This window comes from Microchirus variegatus (assembly GCF_963457635.1).
Source record: "Microchirus variegatus genome assembly, chromosome: 11".
NCBI lineage: Eukaryota > Metazoa > Chordata > Actinopteri > Pleuronectiformes > Soleidae > Microchirus > Microchirus variegatus.
The window spans coordinates 11,834,742-11,846,662 of record NC_139812.1 but is presented as its reverse complement, the minus strand read 5'-3'; positions in this window follow the sequence as shown (position 1 = coordinate 11,846,662).

The following is an 11,921-nucleotide window of genomic DNA, read 5'->3' as shown; positions in this document are numbered from 1 at the left end:
TTAGTGCACTGTTATCATAATCATATTTAATTACACGGACCAGGAGGCTGATTGTGGGTTTGAGTTACTGTTGCAAGTCAAAATCAACTTTTTTTAAAGGGGACATATTATGCAAAAGCAACTTTTTTAATAATTTAAATACTTATATTTGGGACTCTGGAGGCCCTATCAGAAAAGCCCACGAAAAGTTCTATTCTTGGCTCCACAGTGCAGCACAGAGTCCTACACAAACTTCCAGCTTCAGAGGATTTACGTCACAGACATGTTCATTAGGATACCAGGGAACTAGTTTAACTTTGAGAAATACGGTATAATATGACCCCTTTAAATTATATTTTCAGTAACCAGCATGTTCTCATACCATCCTGTATAAACCCTAGACCATGGGTCTCAGACTCAAATGATCCGGGGGCCACTGAGCATCTAGTCTGGTCAGTCAGGGGCTGGTCAAGTGAAGGAAAAAAAAAACTCCAACTTTTGAGGAAAACGTGAGTGTTCAGTAAGGGGTGGATGATGTGATCTTAAAATTATATGAAAATATTCCATCCATCCTACCCCCATCATGATATCACCATAAAACATATTGTTGTGACGATATTTCACTGTTTCAAAATAAAAGTGTTTGTTTTCATATGGAACAATATATAGTTTACGATGAATCAATAGCTCATTATAACTTCATTTTATGTAAAATACATTGGAAGGGTTTGTATGTGGCCTGTGGGCTGAAAATCTGATGCCTCTGCCCTGAAGAGACACTGAATCACACAAGTCTAAAAGAGCCTTGTCTGACATTTGACTGAAAATAATCAATGGCACATACTAGTACAGCTCAGTGGTCACTCATGCACAACAGATTGGGTTTTGGTGACACTGCATTAGTTTTGGTTTGGGATTTGTTGAGTTTGTAAGTAGGATACAGAGTACATGATATTATCTAATGTTAAAATCTTTGAAACACCGTCAAACCAACCATAAACCACAACAGCACCTAATTATGTGGAGTCTCATTTCACAGGCAAGCAGTTGTTAACAGTGTGAAAGAGGTTATTAAAGGTCCAGTGTGTAGAACATATGCAGAGGTTCACGTGGACGGTTAGGGCGAGGTGAGGGATGGTGATAAGTGAGGTGGATTGAGGAGGATCTGAGGGTGCATGCATGAGCGGAAATGTGCAGGAGAACTCAAAGGTATGGAGGTGCAAGGTTGTGGATGGCTTTAAAAGTGAGGAGCAGTTTTTCTTGGAATTGATGGGTTGAGTGAGTGATGGATGGAGAGAGTTTGTGAAATGATACAAGCGGCTGATTTCTGAACCAGTCGGAGTTTATGGAGGGTTTTTTTTTAGGGAGACCAGACAGAAGTGAATAACAGTAATCCAAGCAGGAAGTGACAAGGCTGTGGACCAGGATGGCAGTGGTGTGAGGAGCGAGAGAGAGGGGCAGAGACGGTTGATATTACGGATGTGGAAGTATGCGGACCGGGTAACGTTATTAATATGGGATATGAAAGAGAGCGTGCTCTTGAGGATGACCTGAGGGGTGGTGGAGATGGAAGAGTTATCTATGGAGAAACTGGAGTTTGGTGGACGTGGATTTTTGTTTTACAGAATTACACTGTACTTTTACGTTTAAAAGTCCCATATTATGCAAAATCAACTTTTTGTTATTTATTAAATCAGTCGCCAAAGTGAGTCACTCGCTCATTTTTTTGTGGTCCTCCACAGTCTAAGTACAGGAGATAAAACACGCGATGTGGACTTCCGTGCTCCTTGGGACGTTACAAGGCGCTAAATTCGTGGAATTGTTGTCTCGCGGAGCTCTGCTTAGTCAGTAAATCACGAGAAAGTGCTGGCGAGGGCAACGGTATTCCGAAAACTGGAAGTCCGCAAAAAGTTCTATTTTTGGCTCCACAGTGCAGCACAGAGTTCTACACAAACTTCCAACCTCAGAGGATTTATCTGTCCAGTGGATACATGTTATATATGATGGCAATGTGCCTGCTAGAGCCTGCAAATGATCACTTTTCCAAATGCTAGTAGCCTCTGTGTCATTTCCTGTCACTTACGTTTTGTTTTACACCTGTGTGCAAATCCCAAAACTGTGACACCTTTACTCTTGTGAATCATATTTTCTTAAAGGGAAATGCATATCCTCATATTGAGGAACCGTCTACTTGTATCACCAGTGGTATGTTGAGGTAATTACGACTGAGAATTTGTAGTTCAAATATTCTTCCCAAAATGTTTATATTTCATATCCTACATGTCATTCATATACTTTAACTCAAAGAGTTGAAGTGTCACTCGCCCGTCTCCATCCATCTTTCATCCATGGTTTCATGTTTGTCACACACTGACCATTATTAAATCAAGATTTATTATTTTCCCTTTAATTTTAAAACCTCATTATGCCTGTGGGTTTGTTTGCCTTGTGCTACTGCCAAGTCAAGGATGTACAAGCCCTAATCTTAATTCAGTAAATTATGAGTCAAAGACATGAATGGTAACAATACTGTAGAAATCCTACGTGGTGTAGATTGCAGCATTCCGTCACTGAAACATATACTTCAGCAGGTGTGTGGTGACAGAGAGCACCATCTCGTAGCTCATCCCACTCCCACCAGGTTTACATCAGGGCAGTGACCTGTGGAATTGGCTTCTCCAGCTGTTTCACAAAGGCTTAGGACATGATGGAAACGCAAGCCTACGGGGGGAAATCTTGAGAAGGACCAGCTACTGATGGACAATCCTGAATCAGTCAATGACATGTTTGTGACCATATGCTATTTATAATATAAATACCTTACAGCAGGAAATAAGACTGCACTGTTATTTTTATTTACCAACAGCTCAATGAACATTTTGACTGTAGACAGTTTAAATGAGACTATTTCTGCAGGTTTCTCTAATGAAAATAACCACAAAAGACCTACTTTGATCATTGGTAAGCAGCTTGGATTATGGGAATCATTGTCTTGTCCTATTTGGTTCCACTGTGCGTTTGGACAGCAATGAGCAGTGATCATACATTAGTAACAGATACACAGACTGAGTCTGGACATGTGTTTGCACTCTTGTCTTCTACCTGATGGAGTAGTGAAATACAGGAAACAGTTGGCAAGGAAAGGCTTTTCTCAAGCTTCCTAAAGCCAGTGTCAGACACACCCATGTATACTGCCTTATACAGGGATTTGAACTGAAATGCTTGTGTATTCACCAATGCACTTAAAGTTCTTGAAATGACCTGTTTGATGGTATCAGAAGACACGCATCCAGACACCTTCATCCATCTGGTGCCAATCCCAGCCTACATAGGGCGAAAGTCAGAAGACAGAAATGTTTAAATCATGTGTAAACAAAGACAAAAAGAGAATTTGTGTGTTCTTATTTCAAAGGTTACATGTTGTAACACCCACACAAACATAACCCAAGTCCCAGTACCATCCACATCACAAATTTAAGATTTCATTCCCACTTTGAACTTCAGCTGTAGTGGACATGTGCTGTATAGTTAATGTGGCAGTGGAGCAAAGAGTGTGTTTTATCAAATACAAACAAAAATGATCTGCTTGTTCTGGATTATTAGAAAACTCAACTTTAAAGATCTTTTTCATGGATAAGGATAGGTTTTAGGGTTAGGGTTAGAATTGGGTTTAAGTTAGGGTTAGCATAAGGGTTAGGCATTTTGTTGTGATGTTTAACATACATTGTATCCGAGTCCTGACTCTAATTGAAAGACTGTACCATTTTAACCACAGTTAACGCCACAATTACGTCATAAATCTACAATAAACATTTACATAAAACTTCTTAGAAAACATATATATATATATATACACACATATATACACACATATATATATACACACATATATATATAAATATATACTTCTTTTTTTTAACAATTAAAACTTGATTGTAATTGACCAAATAATTAAATACTAACTCTGTTCAACTGCTTGTCAAAATAAATATCTAATATAGTTACATGGCTGCAACTCAGTGCGTTTATCCATTTACAGATTAAAGAGCCGGACAAACCTTGTGTCGTCACAGCTCCATGTGGTCGACAGTTAAATCAATAAATCCATTACTAATCAGTAATTAATGATATTATGTCACTCTCTCAGTGCACACTTTTCCAAATAAACTGGCAGGCGAACAGTATTTAATTAAACATTGCTGTTAAAGACACCCTTCCTTTCTTTAATCACAAACATGACATGAAGTTGCTAAGTGGATTGTGCTTTAATTATTAAGAAAAGTAGAGATGATGTCATTTGACTTGAGGGCCCATCCATTCACAAAAGTGCAAGATGCTGCATCAATAATATTCAAAAGTTACAGTACTAATGTGTACGTTATATCTGTATTTATATAATAACAAACAACAATCATTTGATTGCATTACATTGTTCCAGTGCCACATTAAACTATTTTACCTCATGTGTGATGTGGTCTGTGAACAAATGCATTTGAGTTACACTTTCAGAGGGTCAGAGCCAGTGGATTTGGAACCGATCGACACAGAAAGACTGGTTGAACTAACACACTTTACTTTTACAGCCTCACCTTAAATTTACAGCAACTGCCGCGTTGTCTTTGACCAGCCTCATGACGGCAGCAACTGCTGTCAACAACTGTAAGTTTATTTGCACACAATACTCTTTACTGCCTCACCTAACCACATATTTGCTTCTTGCAATAAACAGTAAAAAAAAATAAAAATAAAAATAAAAGGCCAATAACCCTTTTTTTAGCGAGTCTCTCTCGTGTACAGTCAAATAAAAAGCAAAATGGTGTTTCCGCTGAGCCTTAGAGGTAACATATCACATCTTCCTTCTCATAAGAAAAACCACTGGAGATTATAGGGAATGTGGTTCAAGTTCAGAGGAACAGTAAAAGTGGGCAAGAGGGCAATCGGGTCTAATTCCTCAAAGCTTCACTGCAACTTTTGATGATTTTTGTTACTCTCAGACCAGACTGAGGGAGCATTTGTGAGTATACAGCAGCAATTATCTTGCCAAACTGCTGAATAATCAAGTTTTTTCCCTGGACACGTCTACTAAAAGAATCCATCAATTAAGTCCAAAAAAAGCTCTGGAGAAAGTTTCTGGCTACATGTTGGTGGTGTCTTCTCCCGTAGCATAGCAGAAGTGAGATCGGCATTGGCATGACCACACTCTTAGAAATAAAAGTGCTAAATAGAACCATATATGGTTCTTCCGCTTGTCCTCATAGGAGAACCCTTTTTGGTTCCAGGTAGAACCTTTTTATATAGGTGTAGAACCTCAGCCCTTGTAGAAGAACACTTTTGGACCCCTTATTTCTAAGAGTGCAAGAAGCATTTGTCTTCGTTAAGAAGTACAGCCAAATCCACAATTTAGTACTTCTGCAGTGTTTTTCCTTGTCCATCTTCATTCAACAATGAAAACGCATTCAGCTTCTCGAAGTAGCAGTCACAATGAGGAGCCTCTGAGGAGCAGCTGCATATAAAGTAGCCATGTGTTTCATCTGTGACAGGTGATTGGCCGAGAAAACAACAAAAGCACTCCAATGGAGGTATCACCACAACCCCAACTTGGAATCGGATCCCCAATGCTGTGATCTGAAACATGGAGTGGCTTCTTCGTGATTTCAACTTGGATATTCTGTAAAAAAACGAAAAATCTCACATTTTTGTTGACTTGTTGCTGGTTTTCTCGTGGCTGGTCACATATGTATATGTTAATATTTAAGTTATCCACTACAGTTTTAATGTGAAATGTTATTTATATGCCAACATACTGTCTTGATGTGTACAATGAAGTTCAGCTCCGACAATGATTTGTTACATTTCAAATATTGTTCAACAAAGGTCACCTGTTTCCCTCCAGAGGCAGATTAATCCAGTGTGACAGGTACAATGTTTGTGTGTCTTTGTCATACAGCTGTTCACCAGCGGTCACACAAATTCATACTTCCATTCCAACTATGTTTGTCAAGCACTTTAAAAATAATTATTCTTCATGAAATCACAATTATGCAGATTGACGGTTGTGGAAAGCCCTCACATATTCTGTGTGATGACTTCTCCCTCTATCCTCATGGGCTTTTTGAAGAATGGAGTGTTTTTGAGTAATGATATAATGAAAGGTCTTACATTGATTACTCGTGAGGCTCCACTGATCACTCTGTAAAATAGCAGCAGGTCATCTGCTGCAGGGTTTGCCAAGGAATTGCATAAACTCCCCATGACGTAAGAGCACAATGATTGCAAATCCTCCAGGGTTAGCTGCTCTCTTATGACAAAAAAATATCATCAGGGACATAAAGTGAGCACACTTCAGGGAGGGATTATGTACAAATGGACATCATAGTCCCATATTTGGTGTGACAGTTGCTGCAAATGTTCCATGCAAAAATAAAACCATTTAGAGATGTGCAATTTCAGGTATTGATTTTTTAGCTCAGGAGTAAGACATTTTAAAATAATGATCCAGTAATCAGCAGATATGAGTCAAATGGGAAATAAAATATGTTGGGTTTTTTTTACTTCTTGTGATTGTCTTAACAACAGAAAAGCTGTAAAAATGGTTCATAGCAATATTCATTTTGGAACAAACTAAAATGTAAACACATGGCATTCAGTAGGTTATTCAGAATATGTGGAGGAATCAGAAGTCAATAACAATAATGTGTTTCCAAAAACGGGGACGTTAAAAAAATAAGCCATGAAGCATTTAAAGCGGACCTAGACCGGACGTTACAATTAACGTTGTTGTTTTTTAGTATGTATCTGCGTCCTTGCCTTGTTTAAGAAGCCCTGAAGATTTTAAACAAACAGTTCAGCCACTGCTGAGAACGCTGTGTTTTATTGTAATCTCGGGCTCAGCGAGATCTCTGAAAAAACCCGGTCCGGTTACGTAAACACCGGTTCTCCTGAACAGCAGATCGTCCTGCTCCGGGCACTAGTCCGGGCACATCCGGTTGCGTACATTAAACCGCAGAAGAAGAATAATGTCCGTTGTGGAGGTGTTTCACGAGCAACAGTGTCTTCTGACTCCAGGTCAAAGTCATAAAAGGGACTGCGGCGGGGAGTCGCGAAGAAGCTATTTTTAAACATGTTTTGATAATGAGTAGCAGAGCATCCACCGTTCCAGAGGGGGGAGCTGCGCTTCTGAGAGCGGGTGTGCTGATAATGTCACTTCCGGGTACTGGCCAATCACAAGACTCTGTCTTCTGGGTGAGAGAGTTGAGTCTCAAATCTCGTGTCTGGGAAACGCTGTCAGAAAAGAGGATTTCAATCAGCTCGTTTACAGAAACTAGGAGGTTTTTGACCATAAAAACAAGTTAATGTATGTAAGTAGACCTCCATAACTAACATTTATGTGCAACAGGATCACTCTATGTGAGCTTTAAGCTTCACTGATGATTTGTGTGTTTCCTGTGTACTTCTACACACAGACTGTGTCACGAAAGAAAGGCAAAAAGCGGGATTGTGAAGCAAGATGTAGTCGAGATGCTGACCTGCTGATATGACACCCCGGAAACAAACCAGTATCTCTGATTTGGTCACAACAAGCCTCGAATTTGAAAGTTGAGGAAGACTTGGATGAAACTTTGACTCGACTTGGACACAGCAGACCAATCATGCAGTTGTGCTTTGTACTTCTTACTCTGATTCCTCTCCCTTTGAATGAACACCTATTAAGCCGGCAGTCCTATGCACAGACAAGGTGACCTATGACAGAGTGTCAATATCGTTTCTGCACCTTCGGCCCAGGCTCATTTCTTCTGCCGTGTGGACCTTTTACAGATCAAACAGCCATGACTGTGTGTCTGGTCTGGAAAGGGGGGGGGGGGGGGGGGGGGGGGTGGCAGAGTAACATTTTGCTGACTTGTTTTGATGACACTTATCCTGGGACCTGTCTTAATATGCAGCTACGCCGAATGGCATTACACGTTCGTCTCTTCCAGGTTATTTGCCACCTCTCTTATCTGCCACATTAAAGCCCAGACAACCCCACTCCCCCCCCCCATCAGGAGATGACTGATAATTGCTCATGTCTTTCCAGGAAGAAGCGAGTAAGGGAAATGGACTGGCATTTATCCTGCATTCATTTATTAGTCCAGTCAGAAATGAAAGTGAAGGTTTTGGCCACTGGAAGACATTTGTTTGTGCTCCTCTGGCAGACCCCGAGTGTAAATCACAACCTCAGCAACTGAAATTCTTTCATCAATGAGATATGTAAAGCTATTAAAGTTCAAATTATTGCCTTCATCTCATTTTCTAAACCATTAGATGCCATGTTCGCCAACATTTAATTGGTCTAAAGGGGAAAGTGGCATAATAGCAAAGAGTATAACTAAATGCTCTCATTAAGTCACATATGTCAGCGGAAACCCAACCTGAGTCTTTTTACCCCTACTGTCGCGTTATCTTAATCATGTTCCCTCTGCCACACGTAGAAGCTATATAAATGCTAATTGCTCCTTTGTAATTGTACTCAATGCCAGACATTTGTTCCACATGCTAATAATATGCAACAGTCCCATGAAGCTGCAGCAACCTTTGTGATTGTACAGATAAATGACTCTGGTGTTAAACTGTTCATTTGTTGTAACCTTTTAGCTCCACGCTGAATCAAAGAGTACAACATTATGCTGTTCATTTGGTGTAATGTGGCGCTCACGCAGACAGGCCTCCACCGGTGTTGCAGTGGTGTGACCTTTCCAAAATACTCTCCGGGGGCATGTCTGTAAATGTCGGATCACTTGCTATTATGAGGAAAAAGTTGCTCATGTCTTTCTTCTCGTTATCCAGCGAGCCAGTCGAAAAATAAACGATATAATGATATATAACTTTGCTTTCCATTTGATAATAATAAAAGAAAAAAATGGAAATTGTAAATTATTGTCCTTGATGAAATCTTGATGCCATTTGTGTGGTTCAGCGTTTCAGAAACATCCATTCAGCGATTTTACATTAATTAATTAGCTCTCTATAAATCAGTTTTTATTGGAGATGGCAGAATCTGTCGTCCCCCCACGCTGGATTCATTTTGCCTGCCTAAGCATGAGGGGAAACAAATGATAGATGTATATAATTTTCCAATAACAGCCACTGTTTACTGCTCAATGTGTTAAAGCTGTGACAAATTCATGTTAATGCATATGAAGCCTGCATCCTACTGCCATCGCTTCACCGTAAATCCTTCTCTGCACTACTACGGGAGCTTTATAGGATAGGTTTGTAAGGAGTGACCTAAAGGTGGGCGAGTGAGGTTTAAAGCAATACAATGATGTTTTTTTCTGCTGGATGTGCTGTCACTGTAGCAAACACGTTGCAATGAAGCAGAGTTTTGACAGCTTCGGAGCTTTTGTCAAAGTGTTTTCTCTCTTCTGAATTTTTTTTTTTTTATCAGTTTTCTTAAATCCGCTTCTCGTTCAGATGTCTGGTGGGGAAAAAAAAGAAATACATCTGGTGGAGAAGAAGTCTGTACAAGTTGAAATGCCTCACAGCAGACATGCCTTTGGAGGAGATGAATAAAGTAAACAGAACTCAGACATCATGTCTAAGTCACCTGTACAAAAATTAAATAATGAAGTGTACAGGCAGGTCAATAAGTGACAGGCACGCCAGAGAAGTGTTTATTACTTTACCGCAGGAGCTACAGACATCGTATTGATGGTTAATATGGAAGTGCGATAAAAAAAAGTGTTGATCTAACACACTGTTGAACTTGCTGTGCCTGTTTCTGGTGGTTAAATTGTTGCTTTAGAGTGCGAAGTTGCATGTTGCGGCTAAATATCTCTCTTTCTTCACCTTCAGCTTCACCTCACTGGCCCGTTAATTCAGGCTCAGACAGTGAAACAGCAATCTTGGAAAACTTTTATGGCTTGACATGTTTTTCTCGCTGTTCTAGTTTGTTTCTCTACTTTTGAATAAAGCACTAATAACTGAGCTTTTGCTCTCTTTAACGATTTGTCTTTGCGGTCAGGTTTCGGACAGGCAGTGACGGTGAAGACGCCGCTGACCAGAGGAGTGTTAGCTCCCCATGTGGCCGTTTGGAGTATCTAAATGAGCGTGGCCCAAGGGGAAGAGTGTGATGGAGCAGCTGTGCTGTCTGTCGTGACCTTCAGCGCCGCTGCAAGTCCAGACTGGAAGCCATGGATGCACGTCTCAGGCTGCAGAAATTTCTAAGAACATCAACCAGATATGCTTCATGCATGTCTGCGTGTGTTCACGTGTCTGCTTCCCATGTAAACATATGGCAGTGGATGGTTTGAAGGTCAACATTCAGAATTACATAGGGAAATGTGCAAATGTGTTCCTATTCGGGACAGTATGAATAATTTAATCGACATACTGTATTGTGCTATGTTGTTCTAGTGTTGTAGACAAAATTAATTAAAAGAAATTTGGGGCACAAAAGGCCCACTTCCAAAACTACAGTCTCAACAGATTGGATTTTTAATTTAAAAAAGTATAAATGTAAAAACAAAAAAAAGAAAGACTTCTGCCATATTATTCCAGTGTTTCTTTATCTGCAATATTTATATTGTGCCACTGTTCAGTGAAGAAAGACGTAGCAAACACATAATGTTCAATATTAGAACATAATAACTCTTTAAAAGTTAGTGGCTTCTTTAAAAACAGTGGTGCAGTTCCAAGGTCACAAGTTTCTCCGTGCCTCTAATGAGGTATGTTGCAAATAATATGAGATCAAACACAAATCACATCAACAGGGCAGCAGGAAAGGGTGAGGGAGGGAGAGCTCCAAAAAAATAAAAAATAAACGAGGCCAGGCTCAGCTGTTTGCCCCGAGACTCAAGAAGGCCATGAGATGTTGATCTGTCTACACCGAGGGGAAAAAAAAAACATGTCACCTCAAAAACACCCCTCCTCCCTCCTTGTCTCACTGCGACCACATGGGGACCAGGCTGACATGATGTTATTCACTTCCTGCATCTGTATTACATAACAGAGCATGACCCACTTTCTTCAGGTCATCCAGATAAGGTCTGCAAGATAATCCAATTACAGATATCTGCTCGTCTTATCGCTCACAAAAATTAATCAAAACAGTTAAGTTCGTTCAATTGGGTTTTAACGACTGTCAACAAAAAATGTAATTATTGCTCTTAAATAGAAGCCTCTACCAAACAAACAAGATATCGCCTTAAAGGGGTAATCCAGCATTCTCGATTTTTGACACACTTTTTCTCTCATTTTATGGACAAAATTTGGATATAAAACAAATGCTTTGCTGTTGTTATTTTAAACAGGAATAAAGTAATAATTTACTAATGACCGTGTGAAAAGAAAAAAAAAGAAAACTGGTGAATTTTCAATTTACGACACATACGATGGTTTTGGCCTCATATTACCACAACGATCTGAACAAAAACTGTAAAAGTGGTGTTGTGTTCCCACTTTTTATTTCGCATTTAGACGAGCGTCTTTGGGTGAAAATCTGCATGCTCACGGTGACGCAAAAGTGTGTGAAATTTGATGTAGTATGCATGCCAGGTGGCTAGGTGGCACTGTGAAGCACTGCCATACAACAACAACACCAGGAGCGCGTGCATGCGATGAAACTTCCTTCTACTTCTCTCTAGTAGCGCGAAGTAGCCCACGGTCAAAACCAAAACATTAACTCGGCTTAATTGCTGAAATGACTCCTGGACAGGTATGGAGATGGAACTGATGGATCTAATCCGACATGTTTGTTGTTGTTTGGCTGTACTGCACATGGATCTGATGTCAACGCGTACGGGGAGGATAGCCATTATGAGCAGGTCGGAGCACACTTTTGCGTTTTTTCAACCCTTTAGACGGGAACGCGGCGGTGGAGCGTTTTTAAGATTTCCCCTCTGGAGGGTGGGATCATTTTTTTACGTTTTTAAGCCCCAAAAACGCCGTCGCCGTCTAAAATAAAG